This window comes from Terrapene carolina, unplaced genomic scaffold (assembly GCF_002925995.2).
Source record: "Terrapene carolina triunguis isolate 2854851 unplaced genomic scaffold, T_m_triunguis-2.0 Scaffold613, whole genome shotgun sequence".
NCBI classification, from domain to species: Eukaryota; Metazoa; Chordata; order Testudines; family Emydidae; genus Terrapene; species Terrapene triunguis.
In genome coordinates, this window is record NW_020664964.1 from 2,440,317 (window position 1) to 2,461,034 (window position 20,718).

At 44.1% G+C, this 20,718-nt stretch overlaps 1 protein-coding gene across 1 annotated transcript in view; it reads right to left on the reverse strand.

The window, feature by feature from the left end:
- GABBR2 (gamma-aminobutyric acid type B receptor subunit 2) overlaps positions 1–20,718 on the reverse strand; it is an 860,826-nt gene that overhangs the window by 759,732 nt on the left and 80,376 nt on the right. The gene's annotated exons all lie outside the window — the stretch shown is intronic.

Consider the following 20,718-nt stretch of genomic DNA (forward strand, 5'->3'; position numbering starts at 1 on the left):
GGGGGGGGGGGGAGTGGTTGGATGGGACGTGGGAGTCCCAGGTGTCTGTCTGGGGGTGTGGGTGTGGATAAGGGTTGGGGCAGTCAGGGGACAGGTAGGGGGTAGGGTCCTAGGGGGCCAGTTAGGATGGGGGGAAGGTCTCAGGAGGGGGCAGTCAGGGGACAAGGAGCAGGGAGGCTTAGGTAGGGGGTGGAGTCCTGGGGGGCAGTTAGGGGCAGGGGTCCCAGGAGGGGGCAGTCAGGGGAGAAGGAGTGGGGGGAGGGTTGGGGGTTCTGAGGAGGGCGGGAAGTGGGAGGGAGTGGAAGGGGCAGGGGTGGGGCTAGGGCAGGATGGGGGCGGGGCTAGGGCAGGGCTCCTCCCGTCCACTTTTTTGATTGTTGAAATATGGTAACCCTATTGGATGGGGCAGAGGTCCCGGGGGGGCGGTCAGGGAATGGGGGGTGGGGGTGGGGGTGGGGCAGGAATCCCTGGGAGGGGGGCTGGGCCATGACCCCCTCCCCTAACCGGCCCTCCATACAATTTCCGAAACCTGATGCGGCCCTCAGGCCAAAAAGTTTGCCCGCCCATGTACTAGCCCCACTCTCCCTGCATTAATATAAATCAAATGCAGTATTATGATCAATTGGTAAAATTATTTGGGATCCATTTGGCTGGACGGAACCAGATCGTGCCTGGCCCTAGCGCGTCCAGACAAGGAGATAAGAGCCCTCCCAGCCCTCTGTACTTGCCTTGGACAGAAGGGGGCAATGCAGGGACTACTTATCTGGTACTCCCCTTTTCTCCTTAGCACGGAGCTGTAACAGAGCCTTAGCTCCCTCATGCATTTATCAACAGAGCTGTGCCAAGATGGGAGATTGGGAGGGAAGTAATCTGTACCTGATAACGGAGTGTTGTAGATTATTTCCTCATAAGAACTGTAAAGAAATCAGCTACACAGCCTCTCTCTCTCTCTTTCTCTCTCAGGGCTCTTCCCGGGGGTGGCACAGCTACCAATTACTCAGAAGTATAGCGTTGACTTAATCTACCCTTCCATAAATGTCTGCTAGCACCCCTTGCTGTCTCTTTGCATTGCTGCTTCCCAGGTATCCCCTGTTCTGAACAGTCAGACTAGCTACACAGATTATTTTTCACCACAAGTATTAGTGTGTGTTGTTTCAAGGTGAATGCTCATTTGTTATTTCCTACTTAGGTCCCTTTATTTCTCTCTCCTCACAGCAGCCTCGTGTAGATTGGACAGTGAACCCAAGAATAAAGTTCACAGACACTTTTTTGGTTTCTATTTGAAATTCTGGTTTACAACGTAAACTAGTTAATAAAGATTTGGTAGGGAAAATTCTGAACTGTCACTACATACTGGCCAGCCACCCTCACTCTCTTCTCCCTCAGCTATGTCATTTGGATATGCATTCTGAGCCCACGTGTTCTGTTCAGAGGGCCAAATCACACCTGCCACTATAGAGGGGAGGGGAGGATCAGGATGAATCTATTACTTTTGCAAGGGTCAGCAGCAGTTCTCAAACTTCATTACACCGTGACCCCCTTCTGACAACAAAAATTACTACATGACCCCAGGAGAGGAGACTGAAGACAAGCCCGCTTGAGCCCCACCGCCCCGGGCAGGGGGGCCAAAGCTGAAGCCCAAGGGCTTCTGCCCTGGATCGGGGGCGTGTAACTGTAGGCTTTGGCTTCAGCCCTCGGCAGTGGGGCTTGGGCGTCAGACTTGCTGGGACCGAGGGCCAACATCAGCCACGTCAACCCCATTAAAATGAGGTTTCAACCCACTTTGGAGTCCCAACCCACAGTTTGAGAACCCCTGCTCTACAGGATCAGTGAAGGAGAGAGGATAATGTTTGCCACAGCCCATCCTGCCTCCTTTTCTCATGGAGACTTCAGACCCATAGGGAGCATTCTGCAGGGTCCATAGGAAAAGGATGGTGCTACAGAGACAGCTATGTCCTATTCTGCACTGAATTTGATAACAACACCCATGGAGAAACCCATCTGCAAGGAAAGACAAGGGGGTACAATCCTCCCCAGATCTCTGCATACTCTAGGACTGTGAACTTCAGAGTGCTTTGGTCTGCACCATACAGGACATATAAAATGGAAAAGAGCAATGAGCAGGGAGGCTGCCAGACATACCAGTCTATCATTAACATGTTAGAAGGAACAAGCATGTTTGGAAGCTTCTCTTAGCCCCTTGCACGCTGTCCATTTCAAGTTCAGAAGAGCACCTTGGAAGGCTCTGAATATTTTAATGGTTGCAATAGGTGCTTGTTCCCCAGTTAGCAAAGGAGAAATACTGCAAATGCAGCCATTCATTTGAATATAAGAGAGTATTCCATTGAGGATGCTTGTTATGATCAGCAGAGACAACTAAAAATATAGTGCATTATTTCCTGTCTGCATATGGCTTTAATTATTTTATTTGGAATACTAAGGAATTTTACATGCTAGCTGGAAACAATCCAAGAATCTCACACAATGTATCAGATTAGTCATACAGAAAAATCTTCAGGTTTTGTTTTTGTTTTATATTCCTTCTTTCTTTCCTCACATAAGTGGTTGAATGAGTTTTAAAGTCCTTCAATAAAGCTGTAAATAGCTAACTTTAGCATATCTTCTAGATACTCCTTATCCAAAACGGTAAAAAACTCCTAATAGTAGTTTGTATTATATGCCCCCTACATGGATTAAGGTATGCCTGCAAGATACTTCCATTTCAAAGACAGGCTAACAAACAGTTTTCTGGTGCATTCCTTCTATTGCTAGCCTGAACTAATGATGTTGACTGTCACTCAATAGCAAACTAATAATATGTATTGATTTACTGAGTGTCACATTCCGGTGAGCAATCCAGACCAGTGAGGGGTGGTGTCATCACCTGCCCTGTAACTCTGGGTGCCTCACAATGCTGTGCTATTCTAGGTCCCAACCTGAGCCACTCACAACCAGCCTACCAGAATGCAGGTAACACCCTGAGTGTCTGTGCAGAGCTACAGACCTGGTCCAGCATGTCTGACCCCAGCAGCCTGCCAGCAACACTCCAGTCACTCTGGCTTCCACCACCCTTGGTTACAACTTGCAGGGTGACCACAACACACTCCCAGTCCCAAGTTTTCCCCAAAATGTATGTTCTGCAATGTCCAGCCCCCTCCTGGGCAGTTCAGATATCAGAGGTCCATTGCCCCTGTATGGCATCAATATTCACCAGTTTGCTACTTTAACTGGAGTTACCAAACAGTTCAGTTTAAACACAGAAATGGATTAGTTTTGATTAAAAAATTAAACAAGTTTATTTAACTACAAAGGTAGAGATTTTAAGTGAGTACAAGTATAAGATATTAAAGTCAGAAATGGTTACAAGAGAAATAAAGCTAAAACACTTTCTCATAGCTAAAACTTAACAAGCCAGACTTGGTTCAAGATAAAATCCTTACCACATGTTCCCAGCAACAACACTGACCAAATTTGCAGGTCAGGATCTACCTCCCCTGACAAAGTCAAAGGGCTAGTTCCCTTGTCTTCTTAGGTATAACAGAGATAGGGACAGAGGCCTTGCAGTGTTTTTGCCCCCTCACTTTTATAGTCCAGTCACCCTTTGAAGTGGTGACTGAGGATCACTCCTTTTCTGAGGATTACTCTTCAAATCAAAGTTTATTCAAACAGTAAAGGAGGCAACATGAAGTCTGTGGTGAAGGAGGATCCATTATCTTTCTTCTCCTCTATGTTTGCTGAAATGCAGACTTTCCTTGTCGCCTGCCATTTCCCCCTCTTGCTGCCTCAAGGACCCTGTTTACTACTTATATGTAAATTGAGGTAAAAACCTCCTTTGTTTAGGATAGACCTGTTTAACAACTTTTATAATAATAATAGAGATATCCCATCTCCTAGAGCTGGAAGGGACCTTGAAAGGTCATTGAGTCCAGCCCCCTGCCTTCACTAGCAGGACCAAGTACTGATTTTGTCCCAGATCCCTAAGTGGCCCCCTCAAGGATTGAACTCACAACCCTAGGTTTAGCAGGCCAATGCTCAAACCACTGAGCTATCCCTCCCACAGCCTAGGGCTGTGTGGGTTTGAACATGTGCTAACAACATAATACAGGGGGAATTCATAAACGTTACATAAAAGTTGCTACATATATTTCACCATGATATTATTGACCAGCGAGGTATTAATTTTCAAATGATACCTCACAAGGCAAATTGTGTACAAAGATTATTACAACTGTGTGTAGGGTATGAATACAGTGGTGCTTTCGGGCACACTGAGACAGGACTTTTCTTTCAAGCTTTGAAACCAAACAAAATCCCCAGCAATGTAATCAGTATGAGTACTGAGTTCAGCAAAGGAAAATAAGTTCCAAGACTTAAAGTAAACATATACCTGACAAATTTTCAAATACCTGTAGCGGGGCGAGCACCCCACTCTGGAGAGAAAGGTGTTAAAACCAGCTCTGGGAAAGAGCTGCCCCGAGGAGCCAATCAGGGGAAGTCAGGTAGCAGCCAATCCAGGTCCGGTAGGACTGGTATAAAAAGGGCTGTGAGCTAGGAAGCAAGCAGTCTCACTCCAGCCTTGGAGTGGGAAGGACCTGGCTGCCTGGGAGCACAGGGTACCTTTGTTAGAGCAGTGCTGGGGAAGGGGCAGGCTTGCTGGGGAGCTCAGGCCCGGTGACCTCCCAGGCTGAGGCCTGACAGGAAGGCCTAAGGAGGTACTGGGGCTGCAGGAAAAGGCAGCAGGTCCAACCCTGTAGCCAGTGATGAGTGGCTATTCCAGACTGCAGTTTGTCCCTGAGTAAAGGGGCTAGATGAAGACTGGCAGTGGGTCAAAAATGGCTCAGGGGAGTGGGGTACCCTGGGTAAGGTGCACTGTGGTCCAGGAGGAATGTGGGGCCTATATGTGGTGGAGATAAAGGGACTGCAGAGGGGTAGGTAACAGAGGGCAAGACACCGGCCCATAGAGGTGGCTCCAGGGCTGAGAGAGCTAATTCCTGGACTACCAGCAGGAGACGCCGTGCTGGTGAGTCAGCCATCTGCTACATACCACATATTTAAGACATTTTTAGTAGCGGATGGACAGAAGTAATTAACGCCTGTCTTATGAGTAAGGACACAATCTAATTTCAAAGGGTTGTCCATGAAGAACTGAACAGTCTGTTCCCTGTCTTATTTACAAGACAGTAAATACAGCAGGGACTCACTGCTGTGCTTTTCCCACTTAATTTCTAAGAAATACACACACACATACACACCATTATGGGACCATTAAGGTTCAGCAGAGTTCAAGGATTCAACTAGATTTTCACCTACACTGCAAAAGAGAACCATCCTTTAACCATCCTGGGAGACAACTGTGCTGTTGCAGTCTTCTGACACAGCAATATTTATAGTGTAGAAATAGTATATAGGTCTAGGATGGTCTCTATTTCAATTATCTTATACAAACAAGAACACTGAATGCTGCAGAGTTCCATTTCCCAAGAATGGAATTTCAGGCACTGTCATTACAGATAATGGCCCTCAGTTTGCCTGTCAGAAATCTGCCCAGTTTCAGCAGAATGGGAACATTAGAACTGCATGAATTTGGTTTGCTGGCCATTCTGAAAAATATATTTTAAAAACCTGTTTGAGGTTGATCCAAATCAATTTTTTTTTTCAGCAAAGTCAGGGAAAAATTGTTTGGAGTTGAACAAAATGTTTTGTTCACCCTGAAACAATTTTTTTTTTCAGATTTTCCTTGTGAAATGTTTTGATTTTGAGGTATTTTACACCTTTTTAATTTTTTAAAAACAAAACTGAAGTAAATTTTGAAATGAATAGTTGTTTTGAACCAAAACATCAAAATGTTTAATTTCAAAAATGCTGAAATGAAACTTTTTGGATGTTTTTTTAAACAAACAATTTGGTAAATTTAACCAAAAACTGAAATGTTTTGGTTGACACGAATCTGCACATTTTTTCTTTTAGTGAAGAAGTTTTGGTTGAAAAATTTTGCCCAAATCTAGTGAACGCATTACTGCCCACATCCTGCCCACATTACAACCAGTCTAATGTTAAAGCATATGCAGCTGTCAAGAAACTACTACAAAGGCAAACTGGAATCAGCGACTAAATGAACTGTACTGGAGAAATCTACCAACAAAAGGCACAGTTAACAGTCCAGTGTAGCACCATGTCATACCTCACACAGACTACAGCAAATACACATTTTAAACCCACAGTAATGGAAAAGGTGATAGAACAAATTAAACACTGGCAAAAGCATGCCAAATACTACTATGACAGAGGTACTAAAGAACTCCCTGAACTCCATATATGACAGCCAGAGTACAACCAACATCTAATGTCTAGAGCAGGGGATCCTGGGACAACATTTTTGGTGGCCTCAGAGTGCGGCCATCAACTCTTGCTGGTGGCTGCTCTCACACTTTTTCCTAAAATATTTAATTAGCTTTAGGAAAAACAAATAAATATGCACATTTACACATCCAAATCATTGTAACTTACTTATTGCTAGCTAGCAAGTCTGCTGTGAGAAGTGATACTTGTATGTTTGTTAATATCACCTTTCACGGCAGACTTACTAGCTAGCAGTAAACAAACATACAAGATTTACTAAGCCCCAGCAAGCCTAAGGTCAAATTAAGCCCTGGATGTGGGGTCGGGTAGGCAGCAGGGGCCAGGGGCGATGGAATTGTGGGGGCTGACGGAGGCAGTGAGGGGCCAGAGCCCGAAGCCCCGTGGCTGGGGATGGGGACGGAGCCCAACACTGCATGGCCAGAGCCCGGGGCCCTCTGCTATGCAGCAGGAGTCAGAAGCCCTGCAGCCAGAGCCTGCCGCCCCACAACCCCGGGGTGAAGCCCAAAGCCTGAGCCCCACCATCCCTGGGAAGGTGGGGAACTCACCAGCTGCCTGCTCCTCCAGCATTCTGCCCAGCTGTCTCCAGAGGTGGGACAGAGCCCAACCCCTGCTTGCAGCAACAGCAGCCAACACCAAGGCGGTGCATCCAGGAACAACAGGGAAAGGGAGGGGCTGCTCCCCCCTCACCCGAATCACATCTCAGGAGGCTTTGGCCACAAGAAAAGCCCCTGGTGGTGGCATGCGGCCACGATGGCTGCATTTGAGAAATGCTGGTGTAGAGCCAGGCACAAAACAGTTTTTTTATCCAATGAATATTTCTGAGACTTTGAAATTTTTACCTGTCTCAAAACAGGGTAAAAAGTTGAAATCTAAAAAACATTCTCAAACTGAAAACCTGGTTTTTGGTGGTCAATCAAAATGTTGCATTTTTATAATTTTGAATTGTTTCATTTAGATTTTAACATTTTTAACCCTTTTCAGTCAATTTAGCTTACATTTCAAAGTGAAAATTCATTTTGAACTGGAAAACTGGAATTTTTTGTTTCAAAAATGTCAAAGTGAGACATTTCAATAATGTTGAAACTCTTTTCTTTGATATTTTTTCAATCTGGAAATTCATTGACCCTGACCCGGCTTTGTGAATAGTTTTGGTTTTGAAACCTAGCAATTTTTTACAAAAACAAACAAACAAACAAACAAACAACAACAAAACAATTTGGTGAAAAATTCCTGACCAGCTCTACTAATGACACAGACAAGGGATGGCAGGGCCGGAAGATGTATGCAACAGTAGCACTAAAGACACAGTAACAGTACAAAAGCATTGCTACAACTTCCATTTCCTAAGAATAATCAAGGAACAATCATTCTCAAATGAAGATCCAAATGACTCCTACCACACGGTTTCTCATACCAACTGCAGGTTCGATAAAGCTATTGTTGTTAAGCACTGCAAAGAGCTTCCCGAATGCAGCTTTCACAGACAACACCGAGCTGTACGTTTCCATGGCACCTGACCAGGACAAGGCAGAACAGAGTCTACATTAACTTCAATTGGTTTGAATTCGAGCCAGCTGGCAATGATTTAATCCAAAGAAGAGAGATAACAATGGGCAGGGAAAGTAGCCAGAAAAGTTGAACTTATGTGCACACTCCAATTGAGGGAGTGTGACCACAGTTTGTAAAATAGGCATGTAGCCTGGGGGTTCTTAGATTTTATGTTGGTCCTACATGGCTAGGTAATGGCCATGACCAAGCATGCTTATTTCCACCCACCCTCCATCTGCATCAGCCAAAAAGTGTGGAACCTTTCCAATACTGACCTTGCAACAGTTATCAGTGCCTGTCATCTCAAGATTAGATTGCTGTAATGCATTGTATGAGGCTACCCCTTGAAACCATTTCAGAAGCTGAAGCTAATAGGCCTCAGCATTCTGAGCTAAGTAGAGTTGCATTTTGGGAGCACACTGAACAGTGATTCAAGATCACACTGGCTTCTTATAAACTGCTGGGTGAGTTTCAAGTTGTTTTTAACTTATGAAGCTCTTGATGGCTCGGCACCTGCTAAACACACAATCTGGTGACTTACTACCACTGTTAAGCAGAGTAATAGAGTTGGATCCCCTTTTGATATAAGGGCTTGTTTCACAAAGTTCTTTTACCAATTTAACTATGCTGGTTCCGAAACTGATATAGTTAAATCCTACATTGATTTAACTATATCAGTAGGAAGAGGAGGTTACTCACCTGTGCAATAACTGATGTTCTTCAAGATGAGTGTCCCTGTGGGTGCTCCACTCCAGGGACTAAAAAGCAGTGTCTCTTAAGGAGGTAGGGGACTTCGGCTCTGGTAAGAAAGCTGTGGATCATACAGCCCTGCCCATACAAGTATCAGTTAGGGGTCCTTGGGGAAGAGCATAGTGTTTTGCAAAGGTGTGTTTGGAAGCTCAAGTGGCAGCCTTGCAAATATCTGCAAGGGGAACATTATGTAGGAAAGCCATAGATGTTGACAGGGATCTGGTGGAGTGTGCTCTGATAGAAGTTGGAGGAGTCATTGATAACAAAGGCGAATGCAACCCGCTATCCAATTGGATAGTCTCTGATGAGAGATGGCTGTAACTCTGGAGCATTCCGCAATGGAAACAAAGAGTTTCAGGGAATTCCTAAAGGGTTTGGTCCTGTCCAAGTAAAAAGACAAAGCTCTGCATACATCTAGTGTGTGCATCGTTGACTCAAACGTGTTTGCGTGCAGCTTAGGGAAAAAGGTAGGTAAGTGGATAGGTTTGTTGATGTGAAAAGATGAGCGCATCTTGGGAAGAAATTTGGGGTACAGTCGGAGGGTAACTTTGTCCTTAAAAAATATAGTGTATGGTGGATCTGCCATGAGCGCTCTGATTTCTCCTGCACATCTGGCAGAGGTAATTGAGACTAAAAACACAGTTTTCATGGATAGGTGCAGGAGCGGTTCAAATGGTTGCTAGCGGTTCAAATGGTTGTTGCGTCAAGCATGTTAGAACTAAGTGAAGGTCCCAAGGTGGAGTGGGTGGTTTAATGTCTGGGTAAAAGGACTGCCTTTGAGAAAGCACTTTGTGATGGAATGAGAAAAAATAGTGGTTTCTCCGGTCTTGTGGTGGAACACCGTAATTGCAGCTAGATGGACTTTGATGGAACTGATGGAGAGTCCAGATAGTTTAAGTTCTAAAAGGTAGTCGAGTATTAATAGAAGAGGCGAGGAAGTAGGAGCGGATTGTTTGTCAGAGCACCAGTGCGTGAATCTCGTCCACTTATGAAGATAGGTGGTACGTGTGGAATGTGTTCTGCTATGTAAAAGTACCCTTTGTACTTAGTCAGAGCAGTCTAGTTCCTCATTGAAGAACCATTAAGGAGCCATGCTTTGAGGTGTAGCATGGGTAGGGTGGGGTGGTATAGTCGACCACTTTGCTGTGATAATCGGTTTGGAAGGAGGGGCAGCGGAATCGGCAAGCAAATCGACATCCTGGTAAGAAAAGGGTACCATGCCTGCCTGGGCCACGTAGGGGCTATTAGTATGACCCTGGCACAATCCGTCTGTATTTTGAGCAACACTCTGTGTAGAAGTGGTATCAGGGGGAATGCGTACAATAATTTGTCACTCCATTGGATCATAAAGTGTTTTCCTAGGCCTGCTCTGAAGCACAATTCCGGACACTTCTTGTTGGTTGCGGTTGAAAAAGGTCGAGTTTTGGGAAGCCCCATATTTTGAATATGTTTTGTAGGATGGTCTCATTTATCTCCCATTCGTGATCTAGGGGGAATGCTCTGCGGAGCTTGTCCACGGTGGTGTTTAAAGAACCGGGTAGGTAAGAAGCTGAAATCTGGATATTGTGTTGGAGACATCAATTCCAAAGCTTCATAGCTTCAGTGCAAAGAGAGTAGGATCGAGCTCCTCCTTGTCTGTTTATATAAAACATTCAGGCAATGTTGTCGGTCATGATCTTGATGTTTTGGTTTTTGATGAAGGGGAGGAATTGGAGGCAGGTGTTGTGGACCGCTCGGAGTTCTAGAACTTTATGTGTAAGGAAGCTTCGGTAGGGGACCAAAGTCCCTGAGTGGTATGATGCGCCATATGTGCCCCCACCCAAGCCAGTGAGGGATGCATCTGTAGTAATTATAATGGAGGGGGAGTCCTGTAGGAATGGGACTCTGGAGCAGAGATTGTGTGGAAGGGTCCACCATATGAGTAAGTCCTTGACTTGGTAGGTATGGATAGAAGTCTGTTTAGACTGCGTACATTTGGTCTGTAGACAGTGGTCATCCAGCCTGGGAAGCACTGCATGTAGAGGCATGCATTTCTGACCACAAAAGTACAAGAGGCCATATGGCCTAGAAGTTGTAGGCAGTCTCAGAAAGTGACCTGAGGGCTGTTCCTCAACTTGGCGATCTTATGGTGTTGAATCTGTCGAGTGAGAGAGATGTGAGTCCCATTAAGGAGTTGAGGTGTGCACCTATGAACTCCAGTCATTGAGGTCAATGTGGATTTGTTTTCATTTATTTGTAGGCCAAGTCCCTTGAAACAGTCAACGGTCATCTGTATGGATCGAACGGCCTCCTCGAGAGTCCACACTTTGAGGAGACAATCGTTCAGGTAAGGAAAAATTATGACTCCTTTTTTCCTTAGGTGAGCCGTCACCACCACAAGAATTTTGGAAAAGACGTGGGGAGCTGTTGAGAGGCCAAAGGGCAGAACTCTGTACTGGTAGTGCTGTGAGCCCAGAACAAAGTGGCCGGTGTTTGCCACACATTCTTGGCAGGGTCCATAATGGCTGCGTTAATAGGGAGGGCAATCTTAGATGCACTGGAAGGTTGCAGGATGTCGGTCAGCTCATGCTAATTTTCAGGTACTTCCTCCAGGGTAATCTTAAATTTGTTAGCCACTCTTTTAAAGGAGATCCTGAAATTTAAAAAAATATTCCACTGTTGTTGGAGTTGGGGGCATAATAGCCTTGTCCGGTGCAGATGATGGGTTAATATTGTTCGGAGAGCTGTCAGGTGCCTCTTCTTCTGTGTGCAGCACTGTGGGTTGTTCCTGTAGTTCAGTCACAGATGTATGCACAGGTTCAAGAGGAGATGTGTTGTCACCTCTTCTGGGGCTGTATCGGTCACCTGTATGTTCCCCATGGGCCCCAGTAATGCCACTGTCCGGGGAATGGCATGGGTGGTCCCATCCATGGGTATGCATATCAGGGCGTTAGGTCCTTAGAATATGAGGACCTTGATATCCTGTGTCCCATGCTGACCGGGGTCTGGAATTGGGAGGAATGCTATGGTGAAAAACCTCCCTGAACATCATCATACTCATCACTAGAGAAGTGAGAGGGAATAGGAGATAACTATTGGGGCCAAGTTGAGAGGTCTGGTGAGAGATCAGTACCAAGCAGGGGAGACTGTAGGGTCAGTGATACCAGCAAATCCCTCAAATGAACAAAAGGCAGGCACCACTCGTGAGCGGCCTGTGTGGGTGAACTGCTGTAGAAATCTCCCAGCGAAGGTGCAGGGGCGCACCAACACCTGGAGTGGAGCACCCACCCAGGGACATCTCTCAAAGAAGAAGGCAGGAATATCAGTATAAAACTGTTCACTCATATTGCTTATTTCAGAACACATACAGAGGTATAATGGCATCCCCACGAGGGGTTATACTGATAACTGTTTCTAGAGCAAAACAGTTAAACTAGTACAAGAACTGTGTAAAGATTAGCTCTAAGAGAGAAGTAGGTGCTGCCAGGTAGAGCTGGTTGAAATTTTCTGAATCCCAAATTGATGATGATATCTTGGGGGATTCTAAAAAAGCCATACAGCAGTAAGAACAGTAAACAGTTTCAAAGAATTCCTGAAAAGATTATTGACTTTCCAATCAGCTCTACTGGCAGGACATCCCCTGCTCTGGGTCCTTGGAACAGGCTCTTACATGACTAGCCTGCTACAGTCCAGACTTTTTAACCACCCAGGCACTAAACAAAACCTTTTCTCTTGCCTCAGACTTTTAAGGAGAGTGCTTGTCTGAGGACGTTTACACTTATAAGCAATCATTTTGTGTGTTATAACTACTCAGAGCCTATGGTGGGTACCTATAGATAATTTTATAAACTCAAATGTATAAAAAAGTATGAACAACATTTTCGTAGTATTGGGAGTAAATGCACCTCCAACCATGTCTGTGGTCTGCTCAAGGGATGTCCACTTCAGGCCTCTAGCCATCATCTCTCTCTGGGCCAGGACCCATGTCCTCTGTCCAGACCAGGGATTTAGGCTGCAGCCTGCTTGCAATTCACTGTGATTATCCCAGCAGGTCTGATCTTAGCTCAGATCCTGCAGTATTGCTCTCTCCTAAGGGCTTGGACAGTGGTTTACCAGAGACAACTATGTGTTACACAGAGCACAGTATATTTATTGTAGTATAAAGCACTACAGAGAAAACATATAACAATAAAAGGTCTAAATGCATACTTATGCTTACCAGAAGTCCCTCATCTTTTCTATGGAGGCCCTGTCAGGTTCCAGTCCTTCAAACCCTTCAGCAGAGTTTGCCCTCTTGATTAAAGCTTCATGCCAGTTTGCTGGATCAAAATTCCACACAGGCATCCAGTCAGATCTAGTTGACTCTTTATAGCACAAGTTATTTCTTTGTCTCCTGGGTCTTTTGAACATTGTCTGAATCAATATATGCAAACTATCTTATGGGGTCATACTTTTCTGGAGTTGCTTACCAATCCCAGGTTCTTCAGTAATTACCCCCCAGTGATTTAGTTCCTGGACAGAGCTCAGTAATCCTCCCCAACAAGCCAACATACAATCTGTGGCTCAGAGAGATACAGATAACATTTATAAAGTGGATACAATAATCTCAGGATGTGTCTGTATCCATCATATTTGTCACAGGGACTCATTTTGTATTTTCTGCTAGGTATCAGATAATATGTTGATTTATTCCACCTCTATTGAACTCTATTGTATTCTATCAGATTGAACATGAGCAGAATTTTGAAATATTTGAGATGTATTATATATGAAGAGTCAGTAACAGTAAAAAAGTATTCAGTTTTTAAAATATCCTGTTGTCTTACTGCATCAGAAGTATCCATGCATTTTCATTCAGCACAGGCTGAATACTAAGTACTATTATTTGGTTGAATAGTGAACAAAGTCAGTGTATCTAATTAGTGGGATAACATTGTCATTGCTGCAGGGAGACTTGAGATGGCTGTAAAAATCAGTCTGGAGTCTGAAGTTTGGGTACCAACAGAAGTGCTTGTGAGTTAAGTGCCTAGGCTAACACAACAATAACAACAATACTGCCTTGGAGCATCTAATCACAAACTGACAACAAAAAAATATATGGACTATTACATACCTGTCTACTAGTCAGAAATTAACTGTAGTACTAGTCACTTGTCAGGTGTAGTTTAAAAACCCCTTCTCCTTTCCAGGTCATTTTCCGTGAGAGAAAATCTTGTCAATTACCTAGTTCTCTCCAGCCTTTTAGAAGAAAATCTCAGTAGTTGGTCCCCCTTTCTTGCCACAACAGCTACATCAGGACTTTGACTCTTTCGGGTATATATCCCAATCCCTACAGTATCCAGCTAATAAAATTTTGATGGAAAACAGAGGGTCCTCTGCTACATCATCTATAATACAACTGGTCAAATTTATAAATTATAGCCAAATCCTGAAGCTGGTTTCTCAGGCCCTGATACTGCAAATGATCTTGAAGATAATCTTTTCTAGTTTTCTATCAAATCATGGGGTCTGACTTTGAATTAATTAACATCAAGATAAAACAACAGTCACTCCCTGGAAGCTAATAACATTGCAGTGGTGTAAGTGAGACCAGAACAGAATCGACTGTATTTAACAAATGTTTTAAATATGACTATGCAAAGAATGAAAAATGTGGAAGGGCCAGTATTGTGTGATCATATAATTAAAGACTACATCATAATGTACAGGCTGAACTAAAATTGCACAGACAACCTTACTTCTGGCATTTTCTAACTTTTGAGTGCTTTTCTTTGGAACCTTAATAACATTATTTTAACACAGATTTTTGTGAGTAATTTTCTAGGTATTTAAAAAAACAAACTGAAAAAAAACCCCCAGAAAATCCATCATGTGGCATTACACTGACACACACGGGTCACCAACAGGGTTGGAACCTTTAAATCCACCACACAGACTTCTCCTACTTGAGGTAATGGAGAAAATTATAGCAATAGTAGGTGGTCATCATCAATGTGGACAAGCACCAGAGGGGGAAGAGACACACACTTTGCTAGTGGGCATCACAGATATATGGTGACAGCCGAGGAATGGTGAGACACCAAGGAGTCTTGGGTTCCATTCCAGGCTCCCGCGGGGAGTGTACTCTAGTGGGCACAATCTCTTTTTACTCATTCCCCCAAAGCCTGACCCCTTCTGAACACCTGTCCCTTTCCTGTCTCCTTCTCACTCCTGGTTCCTAGTCCCAAATCCCATACTCCTCACCCAGCCAGTCCCAGTCTCCACTCCTTAGTCTTTTCATCCCAATCCCAGTCTCCTTGCCCAACAAAACCTAGTCTCACTCCTAGTGTCCCTATTCCTAGTCTCAGTGTAGCCCACTCCTCAGCTCCTAGTCCATCCATTTCCATTTCCCCCCTTCTAACTTCCTAGTTCCTTGCCCCAGACAGTCCCAGATCCCCCTCTCTTGGGTCCTTGTCCAATCTTTCGCCCTCCGCCACTCTAGTCTCTAGTACCCCCAATCCATGTTCCCCAGCCTCATTGGCTCCCAGTCCCAAACTCTGTTCCCAAGCTCTTTGTCTAATTTCAATATATGCCATTTAAGTGTCCTCCCAAACTCATTGTCTCAGTCTCTTTGCCCAGGCAGTCCTAATCCTTCCCCTGCACCCTCATCAGATTAATCTCCCTTCCCCATTCATCTCCCGTCCCCTATCCCACAGGCTTCTAGTCTCAGTTTCCTTGTCCAGATAGTTCTGAACTCCATCCAGGCTCCTTGTCCAATCTCAGTCTTCTGCGACCCCCTGGCCCTAATCTTCCCCCATCCCCATTTCCCTCCCAGTCCCAGACTCCTTGCCCAATCACTCTCAGTGCAGTTTCAGACACACACACACACACACACCATCTCCCTGGCTTTGCATCCCAATCTATTTCTCCTGATTTCATCTAGGTCTGGCTCTTATCCCGTCTGCATTTGAATCAGATGGCTTCCTCCTCCATGCTGTCTGGGCCTATGAGGGGAGGTCACTGAGAGCACAGACGAAACAGGCTCCCTGCTCTCAGTTCAGATGACTGTACCCAGCACAGCCCACAACAGCCCAAAGCTGCAATTGCCAGGATAGTCCTGATCAACCCAGGTGGGAGCATGCCCAGTGTAGGCAGAATCTTCAGGGAATTCAGCTGCTAAAATCTAAAAAGTCTCTATTAAGCATGGGTGAATTACGATTTTTCAAAGGCTTCTAACTTGGCCAAATTTAGTGATTTTTCACAGGGTTGGCAAAAGGCACACACCTGACGCAAAGGCTACCCCCTGCTGAATTTCAGTTTCAAAGATAAGCCTGCCAGAATTTATTAACATGGGCAAAACAATGTATTTTTCCCTAGCCTTGTTCTCAGAACTGAATGAACTATTTTGGCTGAAATTTAAAAAAAAAAAAAAAGGAAACTTGAGGCCGGCACCCACCATGGAAAATTTCAGTTTGAGTACTTAAAGTTTGGCAAAGTTACAAGCAATGGAAAACAGGGTCTCATAAAGGGAAGAGTTAGGCAACCAAAACAATAGGCAGTGCTACCATCCATAAGGGGAGCAGGTCTTGGCTCAAATACTGAAAATGATGTTTCAGTCAATATAATTTTAAGATTCGATCAAACAATGGAATGCTTATTTAAAATCAAAGCTTCACCCAGTGGCTTAATGCAGAATATTCACTTACAAGGCCCATAATGGGAAGCATAATGCAGCTCAAAACAACTTTGTTTGCCAATTGCATTTGGCTGTTGTTTGTGTCTTTTATCTGAGGACAAGTGCAACAAGCACATGCAGTGTTAGATTTCTACTCACAAAGTACTTTCAAAATGCTTCTATTTCTTTTGTATTTTTCCGCTATACTTTTTTTATTTTGAAGTCAATATTACTAAGGCTGGGAGGGTGCTAAGGGATAACCAACATGAGATAACACTGACTACAAATTTAAACACATCTGTAGCAGATAATTGTATTGCATGTCTTGAAATTCAGACTGCATGCAAGTCAGCAGCAGAATGAATGCACAAAGCTTTAATTTGTTCTAATCCCAATTTTGTTTTTTTTTAACACAAAACACATGCTGCCCTCCTGCAGTTCCTTTCTACATAATGCCCCCTGGACCAATACTAGATTCTGAATTCTGTATTCTTGATATGGTGTCCATTGAAACTCTGACCTCAGATATGCTTCTGTACAATTCCTCTGCTTCTCTGCTCTCTCATTCACCTCTCTTCACTCATGCCCGGAACTTTCATGATCTTTCCCATTTAGTCACAGTATATGTTGCAGATATCAATTACAATTTCTAAGGGTCAGACATTTATATATTTTTAAGTGTGGTTCTATCCAGTTACCCTCACACAGTAAAAGAGTTACAGTAAAAGGCCAGCCTTTTGCTATACAGTACTTTAAAGTCACATGTGTTTCTCCCATGCCCATCCTTACTGTGAAAAGACTCTACAGCCCCACTGCTAACATCAATGGCTGATCCGCCTTGGCAACTTCCTTGGTGTCAGGCATCATACTTTGTATGCAAATGAAAAGGGGAAATTGGTCTGAATGTTGACAATTCCTCCCTCCTTTCCACCAATGGGCCTGGCTGCTGAATCCTCTCCAAAAGGAGCGCAATACAGCTTCAGTCCTGGGGTGAGCAAATTGTAAAAGAAAGCAGTAAAACAAAAAGTGAAAGATGAATAAAAACAGAGGGTATGTCTACACAGCAAAGAAAAATCAGCAGCTGCCCATGCCAGCTTACTCGGGTTCACAGGGCTGTTTCATTGCTATGTAGACTTCCAGGCTCAGACAGGGTCCTAGAGTCGGGCTCCAGGATGAGACCAGACGTCTACACAGCAATGAAACAGCGAAGTGAAGCCCGAGCCCTGCGAGCCCAAGTCAGCTAAGACAGGCCAGCTGTGAGTTTTTCTTTGCTGTGTAGACATACCCAGAGATGGAAAAGAGACTGACAAAGGATGAATGTAGATTATGCACATGGCTAGTCTATGCATCTGTGTGCTTCCTGCCACGTTTTCCCCTGTCCTTTCTCCCTTGTTCCTTCTAATTCTTTGTTACATCCACTTATTCTTTTTTGTCTTAAAATTTTCAGTTTGGGGTTTTTCAATGAAAAGTCAAAAATTTCTACTGAAAAAGCTCCACTTTCCAAACAGCTTATTCCAGACCTAATACATGCAGAATGATTTTCCCTACCTTCTAACACACAAAAACAGGTTGCCACCATTAGTGCAAGAGCATTATCTCCTTTAGCTCCTGCTGTTAGGAGGTGATGTGAAGAGCTGCTCAACTGAAGTCATTTGCAGTGAACAACAAGAAGTATTATTGGTCCTACAAACCCCAGGAATTATGCTACATATTCTTGAGTACCATCTACTGGCAAATTGTCAATTAACGACAGAGAGAGCGAGAGCACGCACTTTCTTCCTATAATAGAAATTGAGTAATTTCAATGAACTATATAGTTTTTTAAATTACTAGGCAACACCTCTTCTGTTTCATGTACTTTTATTTTGAGTCCCTTCCTTCACATACGGTTTGCCCTCAAGAGATTTCTCTGCTGCTAGATATTCTCACATCACCTTTGCCAACTCCTGATGGTTACCAGTAAGAGATCTCTCCGTATAGTCACTGCCACTCCCCCCTCCATCTGAATCTATGTGAGGGGACATACTTGGGTCATAGCTTGAGGACAATTGCTACTTTATTGTTCTTAGGAAATTATAGTTGTGGGGGGTAGAGCTGTCCTTGTATTTCTATCATGTATGACCTTGGTGGTATCCTTGCATATATATATATATATATATATATCCCGGCCCTATGTCTCTTGTCTCTGTCACTAGGTGCTGGTCAGTGCCTCTGGTCACCAACAAGGAATTAGAGCAGTAAAAACTATTTTACTTCTCACAACACGTTAAAAGAAGATGTGAAGAACTGCTAGGGGAAGCCATCTGCAGTACAAAACAAGAAGTTATATTGGTCCTAAAAAAACTCAGGAGCTATGCTACATAATCTTGAGTCCCATCTACTGGCATTCTATGTATCAACTATTTATATATATCTAGATATATGTAACAACTTTACCAAGCCTACAAACTTATGAACAATAACACATTTTATACTAGTAGATTGTGCTCTTTATATTATCTATCTATCTACATACAGAACACACATAAATCAGAGCTCTCACTATCTCTCCTTATAATGCAATTAAATTATTTTAATAAGCCATAAAATTTTGAAATTACTAGGCAATTTTGCTACTCTTGCACTTCATGTGGCTTTATTATGTGTTTCTTATTTCTGATGATATTCATTAAAAGTAGATTTCTTTGCTGATAGATATTCTGCCATTCCTTTATCACTTTATCTTGATCACCTGTAAGAGAATATTTTTTCAGTCATCACCATTTTCACATTAAGCTTCTGTGTCTGTAGTTGCATGTTGTGACTCATTTGGATCTGCACTTAAGGCAGTTCCTTGGTACGATTAGGAACCAGTTATGCTACTCTTTGCATAAATATCCACTTCCTGCCCTCCATCTCTTATCTCTGGCATTAGCAGGGCCGGCTCCAGGCACCAGTCCACCAAGCTTGTGCTTGGGGCGGCACCTGGAGGGGGACGGCACAGCGCTCCAGCCGCCGGGGAGAGCGGGGCCACGGCCGGGCTCGCCGCCCTGCCCCCTGCGCTCTGGCCGCCGGGGGGAGAGCGGAGCCCCGGCCGGTGCTCGCCGCCCTGCCCCCGGCGCTCTGGCCACCGGGGGGAGAGCGGAGCCCCCGCCGGGGCTCGACGCCCTCCCCCCGGGGCTCCGGCCGCCCTCCCCCCCGCCCCCCCGCAGGAGGGAGGGGGGGCGGCCGGAGGCTATTTTGCCTAGGACGGCAAAAAAGCCAGAGACGGCCCTGGGCATTAGATGCAGGTTGTACTCTTACTAATTGTCTTATCTGAACTTCTATGAACGCTTTACTACTTATATCATAGTAGCATTTGCTTTGCTGTTGCTGCTGATTACACTGGTCTACAATTTTTGAGAAGTCGTCTGCTTCAGAGATAAAATGTGCTATTTATTATGTATTTTGATGTGCTGAATTCAAATATGACAATTAAAACAACTGATTGGCTACTGTTTCTAAGATATTTAAGTTTTTACATTTTATGTCTATGTATATTGTGTAGATAGTAGAGTTTTAATCATAAATTGTAAACCTAGGTCTTTTCATGTGTTTATGGTTGCTTTACATGATAATATTTCACCTGTCCTGTTTATGTAACACTTTAAAAATCAGCAAAAGGGTTATATAAATAAAATTTATTATGAAACAAAAGGCAAAAAACTATTATGTACATAGTTTAGTTCTATTCAGTGTCTACTCGGCACTTCTTGGCTTGTCTCTTGTATTCATTAAATGGAGCATCTCTTGTCACTGTCCAGCAATAGTCTGCAAGCATTGATGGGCTCCATTTGCCCTGATAGCGTTTCTCCATTGTTGCAATGTCCTGGTGAAATCGCTCGCCGTGCTCATCGCTCACTGCTCCGCAGTTCGGTGGAAAAAAATCTAGATGAGAGTGCAAAAAATGTATCTTTAGGGACATGTTGCAACCAAGGCTTTTGTATGCCTTGAGGAGGTTTTCCACCAACAACCTGTAGTTGTCTGCCTTGTTGTTTCCGAGAAAATTTATTGCCACTAACTGGAAGGCTTTCCATGCCGTCTTTTCCTTGCCACGCAGTGCATGGTCAAATGCATCATCTCGAAGAAGTTCACGAATCTGAGGACCAACAAAGACACCTTCCTTTATCTTAGCTTCACTTAACCTTGGAAATTTTCCACGGAGGTACTTGAAAGCTGCTTGTGTTTTGTCAATGGCCTTGACAAAGTTCTTCATCAGACCCAGCTTGATGTGTAAGGGTGGTAATAAAATCTTCCTTGATTCAACAAGTGGTGGATACTGAACACTTTTCCTCCCAGGCTCCAATGACTGTCGGAGTGGCCAATCTTTCTTGATGTAGTGGGAATCTCTTGCACGACTATCCCATTCGCAGAGAAAACAGCAGTACTTTGTGTATCCAGTCTGCAGA